This window comes from Symsagittifera roscoffensis, chromosome 3 (genome assembly GCF_963678635.1).
Source record: "Symsagittifera roscoffensis chromosome 3, txSymRosc1.1, whole genome shotgun sequence".
NCBI lineage: Eukaryota > Metazoa > Xenacoelomorpha > Acoela > Convolutidae > Symsagittifera > Symsagittifera roscoffensis.
The window spans coordinates 66,064,641-66,086,606 of NC_087064.1; the positions used below are offsets into that span (position 1 = coordinate 66,064,641).

Below are 21,966 nucleotides of genomic sequence, written 5' to 3' on the forward strand. Positions count from 1 at the left end.
TTTCTTTTGTTTTTGTATATTTATCTTTGATTAATATTTTACTATTTAGTATGTTAATTGTTGGTATATACTTTGAAATAAATGGTATTCCAATGATATTATATTTAATATCAGTGATATGGAATATTTGTTTGAATGGTTTATTTAAAATTTTGCTTTGCTCTATTGTTCTGGTAGGGAGGAGAAATAATTGGATTTTTCCGTAGTTTATCAATGTTGATCCTTGTGCTGTTGCTAGCTTGCTGGAGGTTTCCAGAGGTGTTAGCTTTGGGTGTAAGGATTTTATTTCATTCCATGTGGGAATGTTTATTATGTTTGATTCTGCTCCTGAATCAATTAAAAAATCTATTTCAAGGTCTGGTGGTTGAAATTCTTTATTTCTTGGGCTTTCTAAGAGAAATGGTATTGTCCAAATTTTTTCTTTGGGTTGTTCTTTTTGTATATTTTGGTAGATGTGGTTTGTATTCAAGCATTTTGTTTTGGCATTTTGATCTGGTTGTGCTGTAGTATTTTTTGCATTTGTTTCTTGCGTTGTTGGTGTGGAATTTATGGGTGTAGTGTAATGATTTTGAAGAAATTTTGATTGATTTTCATATATATGTGATGGAAAGGGTTGTTCATATATAACAGATTCATAGTCATTTTCGACTTTTATCATATTGATAGCAAGAGTGTTTTCAGTATCACTTTCTGAATCTGATGATGTACAATTTATTTGATTGAGTTGTAACGTATCGGTTACTGTGTCATCAATACCTGGGGGGTCTGATGTTGTTTCTGGATTAGATTGTACTTGATTGATTTGTCTTTGATGTTTAGGTGTACTGCTTCTATGACGATTATTAGATGTATTATAGTGATTATTATTTCGGTGTGGTGATTTGGAATAATTTCTGTAACGATTATTATAACTTGGGTGTCGATTTTGTGAATTATTTCGCGATCTGTTTTGATAATTGTTGTTTGGTCTGTTATAGTTCGATCTATTATATGAGTTATTTCTTGATCGATTGTTTGGGTAATTCTGGTTTCGGTTGTTTGAATAACTTCTATTTCTATTATAGGAGTAGTTTCTATTCCTATTGTATGATGAATTTCGTGATTGGTTGTTTGGATAGTAGTTATTTCTTGGTTGGGAATTAGATCTAGAAACAAATCGTTGTGTATTCGAATTTGATCTGGAGTAGTTATTTCTACTATTTGGTCTATTGTAGTGATTTTGTGATGAATTATACGTGTTTCTTCGTTCTGGTGATCTTCCTCTATAACTTGAGTTATATGGGGATTGATTTCTTGTATAACTTGTATTGTTCGGAAGTGGCTTTCCTGAACTGTTGTTGCTGTATACATTTTTGTTTGGTAGATTTTGATCTTTTTTCATGTATTGATAGAATGATTTATTTGGTTCTTTGTATTTTTGAGGTTTATTTTGACTATCTTGCTGTTTTTGTCTACATTCGGAAATACTATGTCCGTATCGTCGGCAATAATTACACCATTTTTTGAAAGATGGTTTGCCTTTAAAGTTCGGGTTCTTTTCGTAAATATTGAGTATTTCAGTGATTTTTTCAACGAGATCTGTTTCTGATTCTTGTATATTATTAATATTAGTGGGAGTCGTTTCAATTTTGTTAACGTATTGTAATTTCAGATTTTCCGTTTCTTCTAGTTTCATCGTAATTTCTGCTTGTTCTAGTTTGTCTACTAGTTTTCGAAAATCTAAATCGGGTTCTCGAATTGAAGAAGGATGGGATGCTCTCTTTTTTATTGCTATTTTCCTTAATTGTGGTGTTAAGGTCATCATTAAGATTTCTGTCATCTTAGTGTTTTTATAGTCGTGTGTATTTAGTGAATATGCTTTTCGAACTAGTGTTTCGATTCTTACTGCTATTTGCTTGATGGTTTCGTTTGGTAATCTGCGAATTTCATTACATAAAACTCTTTGTTGTTGTTTGTTTCTTTCGGAGTCAAACATTTTTGAAAATTCTTGTGTAAATCTTTTCCAGTTTGATTTTATTTCTTGAGGTAGTACTGAAAACCATTTTTGGGCTGCGCCATCTAAGGTTGTTTGTATTAACGCTGTGCGTCGATGTATCCAATTTTGATGTAGTGGCGTATTTATTGGTTCAGGTCCGATATTTAAAATCAGGTTTGCTGTTACTGCATTTAAATAGTCTTCTACAGAGTATTCAGGGTCTGTTCCTGTGAAAACCATTAAAGGTTTGTTTGATGTTATTGATGATCCACCCATAAGGTATGGATTCATTGTCATTTGTAATGATTCTGCTGCATTTGGCATTTGAGAAAAATTTGAAAGTTGGTTTCTTGTTATTTCATGTTGTTGAAGATAATATGGTAGTGGTATTTCATTTTGCATTTGTGATGGTTGATACGAGTGTGCAATCATTGGATTTTGTTGTTGAATTGGTTGAAAGGATTGTGTATTAATTGGATTTTGTTGTTGAATTGCTTGTTGATGTTGTGCATCTATTGGTTGTGGAGAAAAATTCCTATGATTTATACGTGTTTTCTGTATTCCTTGTCTACGATATTCTTGAGTATTTTGTGCAAATATATCTGGTTGTAGGAAATCTTCATCTGAGGATAAATAATCCATTTGATAAGATGTTTGTTTTTTATTTTTATTTTGTTGAAAAAATGGGTAATTTTCACTGCGATCCTGTGGAGGATTTGGTTGAAAATTATTTGAATTATATTGGGCTGTTGGGTTATCCCAGTTTCGAGGTTTTGTATATTGATTAAAATTCCTTTGTGGTTGATAATTTGTTTTTGACGGATGTGTATAATTATAATTATGGTCTGCAAAGTTGTTTCTAGTGAATGTTTTGCGTGTTTTTGATGGTATTGTCACGGGTTTGTATGTTTGATAATCCATATGTGAATATTTAGGGGCAACCGAAGGTTTTACGGTTGATTGTAAGGTTACCTGTGTTTGTGAAGGATTTGTATTTCTTGGTGTTGTTAAATTTGGGCGTATTGGTGAAATACTTTGTTGTGTAGTTGTTGTGTGTACAATTTCTTCATTTATGAAGTGTGATGGTGTCTGGATATCTTGTTGAGTAAGATTCCTAGTTCCATTGAGGTTTTCATTGTGTATGACTGTAGAGTTTAAACTATTATTTTGTGTATCGGGTAAAAATGTATTATAGTTTAATGGTGTTGCATCAATTGTTAATGGTATTACTCTTACATAGTCTCTTATGTAAGATATTGTACCTATTGCTTGACTTGAGATTGATTGTGGGAAGCTTATAAATGCGGGATGAGACCATTCGGGGTCCCAAACATAATCTGATTGTTCTGTGATAGCGGTTTCATCGTTCGAATTTTGGGGTCTAAAATTTTTTCTTGCTTGTGCAATTAAATCAATATTGTGTGTGAAATAATCTATTATGAACCATGCTAAAATTTTTTGTAAATCGTGTCTGGTATGTTGTGAAACGTCGTCTTTCGTGAAATTTTCTTTAATGACGTTCAAATAACTAGAGAGTAGTGTGATTTCATGTCGTACTCTTAAATGTTTAGATGTGTCTGTCGGTGAGACATTTGTTAATGGTAGTTCATTTTCTAATATTGAAATATAACTATATATTATTGCGAAAACTTCATTGGTGAAAATGGAGTTTGCTCTTTGTGAGTTATGGTATTGGATGCTTTTTATATATTCTGAAAAGACTTTTGAAAATTCTAAATCGAGATCGTCTGTTTGAATAGTATATGTTCTATTATTATGGTTTGGGGAAGTGAATTCTATAGAGTAGATTCCGTACTGTTGTGTTATGTTGCATATATCTTTTAGATAGTGATCTATGATTTGTCTTTTGATTTTTACATCGGGGAACTCTGTTTTACATGGACTAATTCCGGGTTCAAATAAATTTATGAGTAAATTTTGACAAAATAAGTGTTGTCCTCTATCAGTATCTGCGTCTACTATAAAGGGAAAGATTTCATCATCATCTGGAGTTTCTTCACCTGGAGTGTGTGTTGAGCTCATTTTTTCGTTCGATGACTGTTAATATGTAATTATTAATGTGTCGAATTGGTTGATTCCAATTGTATAGATGTACTGGTTTGTGTTTGTACTGCTTTTTTATTCTTCTTTTTCCTCTTTGTGATGAATTTGAAGTTGTTTCTGAGTCAGAAAAATATAATTGATCGTGAAGTGGGTAATTTTTATCTACTGATTCTTTTAGTTTGTAAAGTTCGTCTAAACTGTTGGTTTCTGATTCTGAAAATGCGTTTCGATTCTTTGAAAATCTTTTTCGTGTTATTTGTCTTTGTTTAGTTATTATTTTTCTCTTTAGTGTTTGTCGTTTTGTGCGAATGTATCCAACTGTTTGTGTATGAGGTGTGATTACAAGGTCGTATTTTTTGTTATCTATTTCACAATTGTGTAAAATGATTGTTTGTTTATTTCCTAGGTTTTTAAATGACATAAGGTTTAGGATGACAGATGCAAAAGGTTGTTAAATGATTTCTATTTTCTTAAACTGTTAGTTCTTACGATTTTTTGGTTAGCTTAACCTGGGTCTTTTTGTTCAGGGTTGGAGAGAAAAGTATATCGATTCCGGAGAATGATTTTACTTTCTCGTGACTAGTATAAGCTAAGGTGTTAACTTACTTAATCTTACTTAAGGGAGTGATTGTGTTCAAGGGTTGGAGAATAGTAAATCGATCCACAAGGTTCAGGTATAATTAGAACGCGAGTAGTTCGTTAGGTACTATTTTAAACTTACTAAGTCTAAGATTTATCCTGGGTCTGGTAAGAGGGGGGGTCAAGTGAAGGATGAATAACCGAAGTTCTTCACTGCTTATCCTAATTTGAATGATTAGTTTTGTTTAAAAATTTCTATTAGTCTTGGGTTTTTAGAAAGGGTTGGATAGTGAATCGACGTTTGAGGTCGTTAGACACTAATTAAGTGGGTGGGGGAGAACAAAGTTGTTCTGTTTGATCCAAGGATAAGCCTTGATGATCAAATTTAAAATTTAATTAAGTAGAAAATGATTTAAGATCCAAGGATAAGCCTTGATGATCTGGTTTTAAAATTAAGTGACTTTAAGTTTTAATAATGTTTTAATTTGTGTAAAGTAAAGATTTAGTGTTTTTATGATATTAGTGGGTTTGATGATTGCTGTTATGTTTTAGGTGATGAAGCTGGAACAACAGGATGATTTATGATTACTAACCATTTATTGTCATGCTACTAATTTTTATTTTTATTTTCCAATAAATATTTTTCAAACATGTTTTGTATAATACTGCAGAATTTTAAGAAAACGATCTTAGATCTTTTTATCAATCGTTATTGTATAATATTAATTTTGTTTAGCGCCTGAAATGATTTTGAAGATTAGCTTCAAGGTTTTATGTTTGCAAATGGAAATCTAAATTCATTGCAAGTAGTATTCGAAATATAAAAGTTTGTTCTGGCTTTTGCCGAACTATCATATAACTATACGGCAAGTTTCTACTTTGTCGTATGTCGTCTTTGGTTCGATGTCTTCTTCCAATTCCGGGTAGTTCTATTATGGTTCGGAATATTGGCTCTGATCTATTGAGTCGGAGAGACATTTCAATTAAATTATTGTCGTATAACATTTTGTAAATGTTTTTGTCTAATTTCTAATCTATTCTTGGTTAATTCTAATCTAATAAGGTCTTGTTCGAGACTTATGGTCGCACCAGATGAGTTATGACTGGGGCGTAACTCATAGAGTAATTTCGGATAGGGTACACCGTCTGCTCGTCACGCTATCTTATTTTCGGCCGGATAGATTCGTGCAACTTCTTAGTCTAATACCGATCCTAATCTTACTCTTATACTATCTAGTCTCAGGTTGTTTAACTAGTCTCTGCTAGGCTCAATAGATCTAGGGTATACTGGTTTATTGCGGCTGCTGAAGTGCTCGGGAGAGTCCAACTAATTTCTAAGTTAAATTCAAATCTCTCTGGTGCTGAAATTACAAGTAACTTCAGCACTTACAAATAAGTGGGTTGTTAGTTAGATGGATCATGATTGGTTAATATTAAATACTTTACATTGGTAAAACATTTAATTTATCCAATCATAAAATATAGTTTAGATCAGGTTCCACAATTTTCATTTCGATTTGCAACAAAAAAAATTAAACAAACTTTGGAGAAAGGGGAAAAGATACTTCGTCGATATTTATTAAAGTAACACTCTTGGCTAGAATTTGACGCTACTGGTTCTCAATTCAATCAACCAGGTACTTGAGTTTTTATTTAAAAAAACACTTGGCCAGGTAAGGCTAAAACAGATCTAATTCTGAAAAAGTTTTGCGGAAAAGGGAGGCGGAGCAAAAAACAGAATGGTCTATGAGCAGAATGGATCTCCAAGAGCAGAAAAAGAGAAAAATAATAAATTTTTGATACATGGGTTAATTGAGAAAACAATTATTATAATCTTCAATAATACCAAGAAACTGAATAAAGTATGCATGAAAAGAATAATTGTATCAAGTTTTTCTAAAATTGAATTAAGAAAAAAATCTGGATTTAATTATTCAAATTAACTATTGCTTCTTCGGTAATATTGACAATACTTATACTTAACTTACCGATTGCCGTATAAATTTTAATATTTTTGTTTTTCTGCTCTTGGACCCATTCTGCTCTTAGACCATTCTGCTTATTGACTGGCCACCGCTGAAAAGACTATCTAGAGCTATATTTACGAGTAATTTTACAAGCCATTAAGCTATAAATGCATTCTATTGTGCGCATTTATGGTCTTCATCTATTTACAAGCACAGCTTGAATTGCCTCGCAGTGGCCATAATAATAAATGCCATGTCTTGTCACGTCAATACCAAAACAACGCTCGTAATATCATTCTTTATAAAATTAAATCATTGCTTCTGGTGTCTTTCGGACCAAATAGTGAAATAATTTAATTCCACGGTGCAAAAAATGTGTTCAAGTAGGCTTAGCGACTGTATTGATCAACAAACAAGTGACGTATTGTGTTTTCTTGGATGATTCTTTTTTTTGATCGTTTCACTGCGAAACGGATCTGGAAGTTGTTCTGTCGCAGGCGAGCAATGAACGGAATCATCTTCAAGACCAAGTTTACGATGTCATGCTCGATTTATCCGACCCCATTTTTACAATAAAGTAACATACTTACCTGGCGCCGACCGTCCTCTGATCAAGCAGAGAGGTGGTCCAGGGCGAGGCCTCTGCATTGCACTGCGCTGAGGTTGACCCCTGCGATTTCTCCAAGTGAGAAACTCGGACGCACAATTTATTAGTGTGGGGACTGCGTTCGCGCTCTCCCCTTAATAATCTGAACATTCTCAACAATTACTGCAGCGCTGATCAAGAACATAGTAAACACTTTAAAACGTTTTCTCTAATATGTTTTAAAAGGAGTCTTAACGGGCTTCCAAGGTATGCTAGATTTAGGACAAATTAATTGATCCAAAAACTGAACGCAATTCATTTAGTTCAACCTGTTTTTTTTGTTACCAAGAATAACTTTGTCTTTCTTTGTTTAACTTTGCTTAGATTTTTTTCAAGTAACCTGTGAGTTGGGATGGAAGTCTAACTCATAGAGTAATTTCAGATAGGTACACACTCTGCTCGTCACGCTATCTTATTTTCGGCCGGATAGATTATATCTCTTAGTCTCTATAGCTCTTATATCTCTTAGTCTCAATAGATCTAGAGTATACTGGTTTGTTACGAGTCGGTCTCTTGGAGAAAGCAACTAAGTTGTAAGTTAAATTCAAAATGCCCAGGTGCTGAAATTACAAGTAATTTCAGCACTTTACAAATAAGTGGGTTGTTAGTTTGATGGAGTGTGATTGGTTAGTATTTAATATTTTATAGGGATAAAATATCTAAATTATAACCAATAATAATATATAGTTTGGATCTGGTTCCACCTGGGTAATTTCGCTCGGATCAAGAAAACTTCGTAAAATGACTCTAGCTGAATTAAAGTTTTGTAAATTTGTTCATTTCGGCCGATTTTATCAGCTTGGAATTTTAATTGAAATGCCGTACCATGGTGTTTGAATTTGAGAGTCTGATTAGCCAATCAGATTCAACCATATTATTTAGAGTTCAAGAAAGATGTAGAAATACTGATTTTGGGCCGTTTAGTGCATAAGACCCCAAAAATTGCGTACCCGTGGTTAACAAAGCCAGGCCACTGAGAATAATTTCCCAGTGAAGTTTTAAGATTTTGATCAACCATACAAACCCTCTCACTCCCGCATAACAGTTTTGTTGGGATACATTAGCTGAATGAAATGAACACGGAGGAGAAGTGGAGCTTCGCATCACTTTAGATTCAATGCAAGCACGAGCATTGCAAACTATCAAATAGAAAATGAGACGAAAACATATATCAAAAGAAAAAAATTTGAATCAGCAAAATTATCTTGATTACGTAACTATTATTAAAGAAAAGTTTTTGGATCTACTTAACAATCTCCCCTTCTTTCAAGAAAGGGGGAGGGGAGATTCATTAGTAGATACAATAGGGGGGGATTGTTATGTAGATCCAATAAATCTCGTATTTATTGTTCCGACTTTCGATACGAAAGTAACGGAATATTTGTGCTCGGGGTGGGTGTTTTTTCTTCAGACAAGTTTCGACTTCTTAACTAGCCATTTTTGACGGAATTGTTTTATATCATTCAAAAGGTATTGTTGTCTTGAGCTCAAATTTGAAAAGATATTTCACCTATGATAGTTTTTCGTAAAGTTATGGGGGTTTAAAGATTGCTATTTTGGCCAATTTGGGACAACTAACGCGCGATATATTTCTGCGGAACCCGCGGCATCCAGGAACATACAGACACAAAATTGTGCTCCTATCCAGTGCACAGTTTGGCCATCGAAAAACAATGTTATAAACTGACAAAAACGCAGACTACAAAACACAGACTGTTGCAGCGCAAATATAAACGCAAATGTAAGCGAGAGTATAAATGCATATAAAATTGAACCAAAATGTAAATGCATATAGGGACAGTAGCCAAGCGTATACAGGGAGCGTCCCGGCCAATTCCTTTCTAGAACTCAAATATGCACCGAACTTGATGGGATGCTCCGTAACCAGGTTCGATCCCCCAAAACCTATTTTAACCGTCTTTTCGCTCTAATTTGGTCAGCCTTGATTAAGGCTGACCTTAAAAAAGAGCAATTTGTCTCAAGGACAAATACTGGCCATTTTTGCAGCTTGCTTTGAGTTATGCAGATGTTTTTGTGGCCGATGTTACCGATGATAAAGTTTGTTTAAAACTATCGTTATAATTTCAAATTTCCAGAGTTATTTTGCCGAGAAAATACTCATTAATTCAAGTGTTTAAAAACAGTTTTTTATAGTCGTGGAGATTGACGCGCATATTTTGGCGCCCCACAAGGGACACGAAGAGCACAAGGGACACGAAGTCCAAAGTTATTCACGAATCTGCACAAGGGACCGCGCACGCAGTCGAGACAAAAAATTGACGACAAAGAACTATCTGATTTTGATTTACCCTGATACAAAATAGAGCAGTCTTATTTACGTCGTTGTTTCTTTTTTTTATAACGGTTGAAGAGGTGAAGCTTTTGCGAGAAAATACGAATACTTAGCAATTTCTCCGGTCAATTCTCTGTTTCAATCCTGCAGCACCCATGACCGCCTTCAAATGGTTCTATTTCGGACAGGCTACTCACAGTGACGAAGAAGTTTGGATGATGCCCTCTAATACACTATGGATGACAAAGTGACAAGCGACTGCTGCCACACCAAGCTGTCGTAGGTGACCACGCCCCCTCTACTGGATACGGTACCTGAGCAGTACTCTTTGATCAAAAGTCTCAACATTCAGACAACCCCTGATTGTGAAATTCCGCGAGAATTGAGATTGCTAGTGTACCTTCGAAGAAGGAAAGAGATGAGAGTTCAGTCCTTCCCAACAACATTACGTCCGACATCGCTTGGAACACCAGTATCACCAGTGCAGGACTCAGCCTAAACAAATAAGCGTTCTCCTGCCTCGTTTTCTGTTCATCTTCAGCACCCTGCACCTATTTGACTCCTATCGCTCTGTTCTGTCCCCTGGTTTTTGGCAACTCTCAACCGGTGACCGCCCAATCTCCAAAACTGTAAGAAGGTTCCAAAACTTTTTTTAAAACCTTTCCATTCGTGCTATAAACTTATATACGATGTACTGTATGTTGAAATTTTTTCCGCAAGCTAGCAACCGGTAATTTTTTCTCAACACTCAAAATTTTTGCGCAGTTCTGTTGAACTGAAATAACTTACAATCGGTACTTAGTCAATTTACTTGGCATTTTTTCTCGATACCAAAATTTTCGGGTAATTGTGAACGGATTGAATATCCAGAAAAACGGAACATAGACAAGAGGTACTGGACTAGCTTTTTGGATTGGTTTACGACTCGAACCTGCAGACCAAAATTTTCCAAAAAATTTTGGGAAAAAAGTAAAATAAAATTGCCAAAAATTCCTCAAAACGTCCCCGTAATTCTGCGAAACTGCTGTAACATGACAACAACCTAATGGTAAGTGGTCTGGTAGCGAAATATCAGGCAAATTAAGTTGAGTTTTTTCATCCTCAGGTTTTTTCCGCGTGTGTTGTTGGAACTTAACCAATTTGCCTGATCCCTTCAAGTAAATCTAAGCCGTTTCAGCCCGTCTGATTATTGACTTCGTTGCGCGACACTAATGTTAAGTGGTCAGGTACGGTGATATTAAGTGAGTTAAGTTGAATTCTTTCATCCTCAGGTTTACTCCGTGTGCGTTGTTGGAGTTCAACCGACCTACTTAATTTCCCCACCCCATTGGTACTTAAGCGTAACGTAGCCGTCGCATAGGTCTCTTAAGTGTATGGTATTCATTCTAGGAGCTAGTTCTCTAGACTACGCGCTCCGTATACTATCCGCGCCGTCTCAAAAGCGCGTGAAAAAGACTTGTTTCACAAAGCCCGGTTTAAGCTTTAACTTTAACGCCAGGATTTACAGGTATTTTGTGGATTTACTTGAGTGAAAATAAAGTATTTTCTGAGTCGTTTATTTCTGAAATTATTAAGCATGGAAGTTAAATTTCAGAAGAAAATTAAGAAGTCATTTGAGAAACGTAGCAACCTCGAAAACGAACTTTATAAATGCCATGAAATAATTTTAGAATACATAGAGAGTCAGAGTCGTTGCTCAAAAATTGATACCTATATTGAAAATTGTAGGAACTATATAGAACAAGCGGTCGAGGTAAATGATGAGTTGATTGATATGGCTGCAAAAAATTCCAACCCTGACGATTTGATACCGGCACAGGATATGTGGCTTCATAAGTTGACTCAAAGCAACGATAAAGTTTTACAGGAAGCTATCACATATAAAACAAGTTTTGAGGCAGTAATAGAGCCGGACAAAATAGATAGCAGCTCAAAAGTTTCTCATCATTATGAAAAAAGTGAAAAACCCCAGTCGCATAAAACAGATACCCGCTCTAAGTTGTCTCATCGAAGCAGCCGACATCAGCAATCGGGTTCTCAGAAATCTAGTTATACCGCCGCTCCGTCGAAAGCACTTTCTGAGAAGAAGTGCGATTTAACTTGAAAGGCAGGCAAAGGTGTCATTAAGACTGAAAGAGCAGCAAAAGAAGATGAAACAATATTTTTTAGAACAACAAAGCAGTTTAGAGTTGGAAGAATTGACTGAAGAACACAGGAAAAAACTGACAGAAATTGAGTTGAAAGGGCTTGAGTTAGAAGATGAGTTGTCGGAAATCAGCGAGAATGCTGAGGAAAGTGGTTTAACTCGAATCTCTCCACAACTAACAATAGACGAAAAAGATCGTACGCGTCACTGGGTCAAATCTGTCGACCACAATCAGCCTGAAGCTGTTGTAGTTCCTAATCAAGAGCAGCACGTTCGTTCAACAGCCCCTGAGGCAACTTATCCTGCATCAACAACTTACTTGGTCTCATCAAGTTTTACAGGAGTGAATAATGGCCAGGCAGCTTCTAGTGATCCGGGATTGTATAACAGTAACCACATTCACGGACAACAACATAATTTGTCGAATTTGGTCCAATCGCAGGTTTCCGTTAACAATCCAGTAGGGTTACAGCAGGTCATTCAACCTGTTTCTAATAATTTGCCTCAGCAAACTTTTCTGTCCACTCATCCGGTGCTAGGCAATCCAAACACAGGGTCAGTAGTCCCGGTAACGTCTGAAAACTATTTTGCTCCACCAACATCTGCAGAAGTTCCTTCTGGTGTAGCACCGTTCGTTCCTGCATCAACAGCAATTAGTCAGGTTTCTTTAAGTCATCAAACTACAGGATCAGTAGTAGCTGGCCACCAAGCCCCTGTAATCCCATCACAACAACATATGGGTGTTCCCGTTAGTAGTTATAACTTTTCAAGTGACCACTATAATCCTTATAGTAATTTGTGGAGACCAGCTGTTGCTGCCCCTTTAATGTCAACTCAACAGCACTACGTTCCTTCGACAACTGTTTCCGCAGTAACTCCGATTGTTCCTCCGAATAATTTTGTTCCTTATACAAGTGGAGGGACTGTGTTCTTTGCACAGCCTGAAATTTCTTCACATGCAAATCAACCGTTCGTTCCTGATTGTCACGGTAACTCTTCGAGTTACACAGAGCCAACTCCCGGTGATTCACCTGGTGCAGACGTCGAGCGTCCACTTTCGACCCGAGAGTTGATTAATATACTCATGCACAGCTGAGTATAGCTATAGCGGAGTGCTATATAAAGACGCATTAGCAACTCTTCAAAGAAAGTTCGGGCAGCCGCATGCTGTAGTAGGGGCTCATCTAGATAAATTGAGTAATTTTCCTCCGCTGAAAATGCATAACTCGGAAAATGTAATTAGCTTTTCCTCTACAGTTTCTGGACTGGTTGCCGTATTCAAGTCTTTATCTTTTAACGATGACCTGAACAGTGTTAACTTACTGAATCAGGCTGTGAGTAAGCTTCCACCAAACCATCAGGAAGCATGGTCAATGCAAACCGTAAGACGCCAGTGGCATCTACCAACTCTGCTAGATTTCAACGAATGGCTTAAAGAAAAAGCGGAGGGTGATGAGAGACTAAAAGCAATTAATTCTAAGGTTAAGCCTGAAGAACAAGTGAAGCAAAAAATAGGCACGAAAGTGTTTGCTAGTAATGCAAAAGTAAGTGATAAGACTAAGGAAAAACCAAAGTTCCCTCCATGTTCTGTATGTAAAGGTCAACACGCTCTTTGGAATTGTGCCGTATTCAAAGAGAAAAACGCTACGCAACGAGCGAAACATGTAGCCGAACAAAAACTTTGCTTTGCGTGTTTACAGAGCAATCACCGTTTTCGTAATTGTAGCAAGGCCAGAAAGTGCCCCAAGCCAGATTATGAAAGCACGCACAACGTGCTCTTACATGGAGCTGAGAAAATTTTTCCTCCTAAGGATACTAAAAGTTCCCCGGCGTCAGGTAACGCAAACACTAAACATGTATCGACTAACGCTGCCGTCGGCGATTTTCATAGCCAGGAGTCAACTAAAGGCCTCCTACCAGTTGCATCACTCGGGGTCTCTTCGGATGCGACGATTACTAATGCCCTAGCTCTTTGCGATAGTGCTTCCACGCACTCATGGGTATTGGCCGATCTCGTAAAACGCCTCCATTTGGTTGGCACTCCCGTTAACCTCACCATAAATGGATTCAATTCCACGAGCTTGATGAAAACTCATCAAGTAAGTTTTCAAGCTTCCGCCGAAACGAATAATAGTGAATTTTCGTTTTTTTTTCGAGCTTATGTTAAGGATCATATTCGCATTGGATCGGATAGCATAAGTATTCCTGAGTTACAGGAAAAATACCCGCAGTTGGCTCCGATCAAACCTATACATTATAATTATGAGGACGTCGAAATAATTATTGGACAGGATTTCTACCATGCCATAAGACCCGTTGAGTACCTTCTGGGGGAGGACTCTATTTCACCGTGCGCCGTACGCCTGCCGATAGGTTGGGTTTTAAGTGGTCCGTTACCGCCGTCCTTTAAGTCGAACTCGTCTTGCCTTAAGCGTGTTGTCGAAGACATGTCTCTTGCGGACCAAATTAAATCTTGGTATGAGTTGGAGTCATATGGAGCCTTCAAGCAGGTAGATGCCCGTTCCGCCCCCGACAAACGCGCTTTGTCTGTTTTGAAAAATGATGGTGAGAGGTATATTGTACCAATGCTTTGGAACGATAAGGAAAGTACTTTACCGAATCACTATTTTTCCTTCTTAGCTCAATTAAAGTCTGTGGAAAAGAGGCTAGATAAGGATCCGTCGCTCCGTGAAAAATACGCCGAAACAATTAGAGAAGTTATACAAAAATGATATGTCATAACCGTTAAGGCACACGATCCCAAATCACGAGCCGATCGTGAGTGGTATCCCCGCATCACCCGGCGTTGAACCCGAATAAACCCGGTAAGGTGCGCCGAGTTCTCAGTGGGGCATCCAAGTGTCATGGCGCTTCCTTGAACAAATCTCTGTTGGTTGGCCCGGATCTCCTTCAAAACCTCATTTTTGTACTTTTAAGATTCCGTCAGCATAAATACACCGTTTCAGCTGACATTGAAGGGATGTTTTTACAGGTTGGAGTCCGTGAAGAAGATCAACCTTCTCTTCGTTTTTTGTGGCGGGAGGACCCCACATCAAGTGTGGTAGTTCACCAATATACGCGACACATTTTTGGTGCTCGTGACTCGCCGACTTGTGCGAATTTTGCTTTGCAGAAGACTGCATCGGATAATCAAGCTGAGTACCCCGAAGCTGCTTCGGCTGTTGTCCAGAAATTTTATATGGATGATTATCTGGATTCTTTTCAAAACAGGGATGACGCCTTGAAATTAGGTAGGGATTTAATCTCGTTGCTTAAACTAGGTGGGTTTCGTCTGACAAAATTTTTCAGCAACGTGCCCGACGTAACAACCGCTCTTGATACGGACAACCGTGAGTCCAATTCCTCTGTTAAAGATATTTGTGCCAGTCCAGACCAGTCGTCGCATGTTCTCGGTCTTAAGTGGGATCACGTAAAAGATACTTTAATCGTTAGTAGAGGGGTTGATCGTCCACTAGACAAAGCAATCACTCAGCGTACCGTGTTGAGTTTTGTTTCCTCTGTTTTTGTTCCAATTGGGTTAGTGGCTCCGTATACCGTGAATGCTCGCCTTCTATTGAAAGATATCTGGCGAATCAACGGTCAAAAACGGGACGATGATCTGCCAGATGAAATCAAAAAGCAATTCCTTGAGTGGCACTCAGGTCTTCATTTGTTAGGTTCTCTGACAATACCTCGCAGCTATTTCACTGAACCTTTCGACCGTATAGAACTTCACATGTTCGGTGATAGTTCGCAGGATGTTTTCTGTGCCGTCGCTTTCCTTCGTGCGCGACTTTCTAGCTCCCATCAGACCGAATTAGCCTTTGTGTTTGGCAAAGCCCGCGTCGCGCCTATGAAAGCGCTTTCTATTCCAAAGTTAGAGCTTCAAGCGGCTCTTCTTGCAACCCACTTAAAAGAAGAAATTTTGAAAGGTCTTACTTTCAATGTTACGGATATTTTCATGTGGACATTTAGTACCACTGTTCTTCAGTGGCTTCACTCTTGTAGTAAGCTACCCGTTTTCGTTGGTAATCTCACTGGTGAGATTCTGGAGTCTACCACCACTGATCAGTGGCATCACATACTTAGCGGTGATAACCCAGCTGATACCGGTACACGAGCGATTTCTTCGGAAGCCCTCAAGGAAAGCAGCTGGGTTAATGGCCCTAGTATACTGAGAACAAGTGATTGGTTGTTCAAGTCCGATACAAGGGTTATTGATAAAATAAGACTCAAAGGACCATCATGTGATATCGACATTTGTCTGGAAAAATTGTCAAATTTCGTCGTCGATGTTTTGACAGAAAAAAATCGTCCATTCGGAAAATGGGAGAGATTCAACTCAATTGTAAAATACAAACGTACAGTAGCATTTTTGTTAAGATGGCTGCCATCCCATAAACATTTCCGGTCGAGTATATTAGAAATTACAGACCCGTGTGAAATGGATATTGCTGTACAGAAGCTCATTTACCTGTCCCAGGGTGAAACATTCCCTAGTGAGCTGAAACTACTAAGATCCGGTAAAGTTATCACGAAGAATAGTCGGATCGCCAAGTAATCGCCGTTCATTGGACCAGCTGGCAACCTTCGCTCGACTGGGCGCATCAGCTGCTTGGTTAACTCCGATTTCGATAGCAAGCATCCGATTATACTTGATGCACGTCACGCGGTTGTTCGGTTATTGGTTAAACACTTGCACGTTAGGAATTTCCATCAAGGCTTGGATTACATGCGTGCGGTGGTTAATTTGAATTACGTTGTGTTAAATTTGCGATGGTTGCTGCGAAACATCGAAAATACTTGCGTTGTGTGCCGAAAACGCAAATCGCAAACCGTAACTCATATGATGGCTGATCTGCCCATTGAAAGGCTGGGTTACAAGCAACCTCCTTTCTCTAACACAGGTGTCGACTACTTTGGGCCGTTCCTAGTTCCAATCCGGAGAATTACGGAAATTAGGTGGGGTTTTTTGTTCACCTGTCTCACCATTAGAGCGGTGCACATTGAAGTGGTCCCCTCGCTCGACACAAGCTCTTGTGTGATGGGCGTGGAGAGATTTATTGCACGTCGCGGTACTCCGACAACCATCATGTCCGACAACGGCACGAACTTTGTTGGCGCTCAGAAAGAGCTCTTAGCTTGCGTTGAGAGTTGGAACAAGCTCGCACCCGCTGTTTCTGTTCAGAAAGGGATCAAGTGGAAATTCAATCCACCCAGCGCACCGCACCATGGTGGCTCCTGGGAGCGATTAGTTCTGAGTGTCAAGCGCGTTTTGTATGACATCTTAGGCAACAGAAGAGTAACTGAGGAGGTTCTAAGAACCACGCTGTGCCTTGTTGAGCAATCACTCAACGCTAGACCGATAACAGCCGTTAGTTCCGATCCGCTAGATCTAGAGGCGTTGACCTCGAATTATTTTATTCTTGGTCAACACGCAGCGAGTTTTCCGTCGCTAAGTTTCGAAGAAAACTTCGACCATAAGAAGCGGTTCGACAGAGCGCAATCATACGCTAACGCAATATGGACACGGTGGATGCGGGAATACGTTCCTTCCCTCAATAGGAGGGCAAAGTGGCACAACCAGTCAGACGTTAAGTTGAAAGCCGGCGACTTGGTTTGGGTCATAGAGCCTGACACTCCACGTGGACATTATCCACTCGCACGTATCCTAAGACTGCACTATGGCAAGGACGGATGCGCGAGATCCGCCGACATAAAGACCGTTACGAGCGAACTGACCCGCCCGACCGTAAAGCTCGCTCCCGTTCTTCCAGGTTTAGGGGTGGAGGATTTTGCAGCGCAAATATAAACGCAAATGTATTATAAAAAATTGCAATAATATAAAAAAAATGGAGGATGTAGCAGCGCAAATATAAACGCAAATGTAATATAAAAAATTGCAGTAATATAAAAAAATGTAATTAATGCATATAAAATTGAACCAAAATGTAAATGCATATAAAGACAGTAGCCAAGCGTATACAGGGAGCGTCCCGGCGGGTTCGGCGCCGGTTCGAATCCCGACTAGGTCCTTTCCTTTCTAGAACTCAAATATGCACCGAACTTGATGGGATGCTCCGTAACCAGGTTCGATCCCCCCAAAACCTATTTTAACCGTCTTTTCGCTCTAATTTGGTTCAGCCTTGATTAAAGCTGACCTTAAAAAAGAGCAATTTGTCTCAAGGACAAATACTGGCCATTTTTGCTGCTTGCTTTGAGTTATGCAGATGTTTTTGTGGCCGATGTTACCGATGATAAAGTTTGTTAAAAACTATCGTTATATTTTCAAATTTCCGGAGTTATTTTGCCGAGAAAATACTCATTAATTCAAGTGTTTAAAAACCGTTTTTTTTATAATCGTGGAGATTGACGCGCACACAGACCCCGATGAAGGTTTTCATCACAACGATAAAATTAGCCACTTTCTATGTCAAACACGACATTCTCATATCATACAATAAGAAAATAATCCATCCAACAGAACTAACCTGTTTTAAAAACACACAAAACTTCAAAACTCGCAGACCCAAAATTAATCAATTCAATCTTATATCACAAAACAACCGTCTCGTCCTTCAAGTTCAACACGCTTAATCCACAAAAAGGGATTTAAAAGAATTTACTATCAAACATCAGCTATCGCACAAACCCTCAAACCTCATTATTTGCTTGCAAGAAATAATTTCAACTTAAGGTGTTTAATAACTGACATCATTATACAACATGATTTAGAAAACTTTGATACACACCCACTTTTCAACAATTTGGTGCGGTAAACAGTGAGGTTTGTTCACTTTTTGGGTTTCAGTTTACATGAAAGTAAGCTGCATTGCGAGCAACGAAGCCTGTCAATTATTGAAATATGATTGCCAGTTGCTGCTATGCAACACTTACATTAACCAACGTCAACGCGCCATGAAAAAGAAGATCTTGAAAAATACCCTTGACTTACTGCCATCTTTTCCGTTGTGTCTCTTAAGACACTTGAACAATTTTGAACTCAGCGACATGATTTCATCCACCCCAATTTGTTCTAAACTTTGATCCAAAATTACAAAGCAACGAAAAACTTCAGGAAATTATGACTGAACATAGCCTAATAGACTAAGCAACTGCATATGAAATGCCTGATTTTTTTTCAATGCATCGAAACAATCAAAATATTCTCACGATTTGACTGAAAACAATTTTGCATCATCAACTGAAAAAAGTGACATATCTGACCACTCCAACCTACAATAATCTAAGACCAATTTTAGTTCAGAGCATGGCCAAGGTTGTTCTTAGTTGAACTCAAGCATCTTCGTACCAAACAAAAACTCCTCGAAGCACAAGTATAAGATCTCCATCAAAATTAACCTCCATTTAAAACGAACCAATGAAACGCATAATTCTGAAATCAGAGACAGATTTAGGGCAATGGGTCTATACAAACAACGCACAGACAAAAAACATTGACACCGAAGGGGCAACAAACAACAAATTGACTATGCACGAAAACGACTAGGCAATTTTAACATCCAACAACCATACCAACAAAAATAATTTGAAAAAATCGATAAGCCAACAAGTTAAATCATAAAAAAAAACATTAAGGAGGCGTAAAATTTTTTAAGACGCTCTCACGAAGAACTCTCTTCCAAATAAAATCAATCGAATCCGCTCTGTTAGTGACAAGACTGGCAACCAATTAGACAAAATGAAAGACATTCTTAGCGTCTATCAGAACAATTTTACTGAAGTCTACAATCCGACAACTTGACGAAAAAAAACATGAACTTGAAAGAAAAAACGCTTCATCAACAGCAACAAAACTTCCCTTCCTCAACTAGAAAATGAGAAGCTGATATCGTTAAGTGAAGAAAAACAAGTCATAAAGAAAATTAATGAACATTCAGCACCTGGAGCAGACGGAATCACAACCCCATTCATAAATGTTATTCGGAGAAGTAGTACCAGTTCTACAAAATTCTCTAATAATGCTTTTAGTGAGAAACATTTCCATCTAATCTCAATCATGCGATAATAAAATTAATTATCCCCAAAACTGTAAACTCATCTTCGATCTCAAATTTTTGTCCAGTGAGCCCATTTATCACCAACTGCAAAGATACTATCTCAAATTCTCACAGCCTAAATTCTCAAATTCAATTTTGAACAGTATGGTCAGAGAACATTGGCAAATCATGGTAGTCAAGCAAATCAAGGTAGCTCTAGAAAAAATTATTCAACATTATCAAATACAACAGATGAAGAATGCGTTGTAGTCATCGATTTCGCAACAGCTTTCGATAGGGGTTACCTGATTCAATTTAGAAAGAATCAATATTGACACAAATAGCTTCAGAGCGCTGTACTAGAAAAAAAATAAGCTGTGTAGATGTTAATGGCTGCTTTACTTCTTGAATAAGAACTCAGCATGGAGTTACACAAGGTGACACATCTCTCCTTTTTGTTTATTTTTGCTCAAGAGCCACTTATGCAGGGATATCAGGGTTCTTCAATACAGATTGTTTCGAACTCAGTTTTGATTTTTTTCGATGTTATCTCAGCAAAGGCCTAGTCTATTAGGAATCAATACAATAAAACTGGAAGTCTTAAGCAGTCAAAAATTTAATGAACCTAAATGTGTAGCCAAAAAGAGACCAAAAATTGAAAGTTTCTTTTTACATCGACTTTGTAGGGGACGAGATTTACGCAGCAAAAAAAATAGCAAAATATCGACTCCAATTCAACCTCAATTATCACAGAAAAGCAAAGCCGAAACCAAAACTTGATATATCAAAAATGTTCTGGACACATGTCTTGTATCGAACGATTTTTCTATGAGAGTGAGTTACCATTCTTTGGTGATGTAACTGTCATATAATAATTCTCGCAAAGTTATCTATTAAAAACCTAACAAATCGGAATCAAAATTTACTTTTGAATAACAATTTAACCATCAATCAAGCAGTTTTTGTTTTTTTTTGTAAAATTTTTGTCCAATTTTTTTTACTTGAAACCGCTTCATTCTCAGTGTTTCATTTTTAGCCAAAATTGATGGTGGCATGCGAAGTGCACATTCGTTTGGATTGTTTTCAGAAATATAAGAGCAGCTACACTTGTCTTGTGAAAGCATCAAGCTTCCAATCGCGAGAGTGTGATGCCAAAACTTGCTTGCCATTGGTCAACAAAGCGATATGGAGATTACTTTCTCAAAAAAATTTCCATGTGATTTTTTGAAATTTTGATCAAACATGCAACCCCTTTCACTCCCACATTGTCAATTTGTGTGGTTTAACTACTGGGTTTGAAGCAAACTTGAAATTAAAATGAAGTATATATCTACATAACATTTTTTAAACGAAAACTACACAGAATTGATATTTTTATAATTGACTTTAGTTATTAACCAAATTTTATTTATGCTCATTTTACAATCTCCCAATTTTTTTCCAAAAATAGTGAAAACTCTATAAAAACTATTCTTACGTTTGCTAAATTTCTCTTTGATGTGAGCCGTTTTGGACTTTACTTAGTATTTACTCATACAACTTCGAACAGGTCTTGATAAAAATACCAGAAATTCTCAATCTAGTATCTGAGCAAGTTGTACTTTATTCGGTTAAATTCTGCAGTGAATCCCTTCAATTCGCTTAAAAGATTTCGTACTGTTTCATTTAAAAAGTGGATAATTTTGTTTCAAGTAATTAGAACGTTGTTTTGCTTTTTGCAAAATGTTCAAAAATGATTGCGGAAAAATTTCATATCTCACAATTTGTCTTAGGAGAGAAGACTTTTTCTAAACAGTTTTGGAGTCAAATGTGGTTACAACATGAACATTTTTCATAAAAATTTTCTAAGACAGCAACTTTTGGTCAATCCGAGCTGCGCATCAATTTTGAGGCTCGTGAAAAAATAACTTTAGCAGTCGTGAAAACCAATTTTTCTTTGAATGTCAAACTTTCTCAAACCGAAAAAACTCGATAAATTTTTGAACATTTTCAAACAAAATTTTCTGACAATTATAAAGTTTTTGCTTCATACTTTATGGGATACTGCCCGCTCATGAAAAAAATTGGCAGTAGTTTACATTAAGGACTCGAGTTTGATGTTCTTCTCTTAAGTTCTTTGCTGTTTTACAGGACAAATTAGGTCAAGGTTTTACTTTTTGTTTACCTTTTAACTGAATTATGAGCAAAAAAAATGAAAGAAAAAACAATGCAGGCATGCAGACTTGTTTCAATAAAAAACCACTTCCATTTCTGCAGCAAATAACGGTCGAACGATGTCCGTTTTCGACTTTACCGG

General features: G+C 37.4%; 1 protein-coding gene and 1 non-coding gene across 2 annotated transcripts in view; both read left to right on the forward strand.

The window, feature by feature from the left end:
* Window positions 1-21,966, forward strand: part of LOC134841206 (frataxin, mitochondrial-like) — a 291,857-nt gene that overhangs the window by 72,392 nt on the left and 197,499 nt on the right. The window lies entirely within an intron of this gene.
* On the forward strand, window positions 7,168-7,328 carry LOC134842996 (U1 spliceosomal RNA). Its single transcript, XR_010162576.1, has one exon. It is a non-coding gene; the product is annotated as a U1 spliceosomal RNA (small nuclear RNA).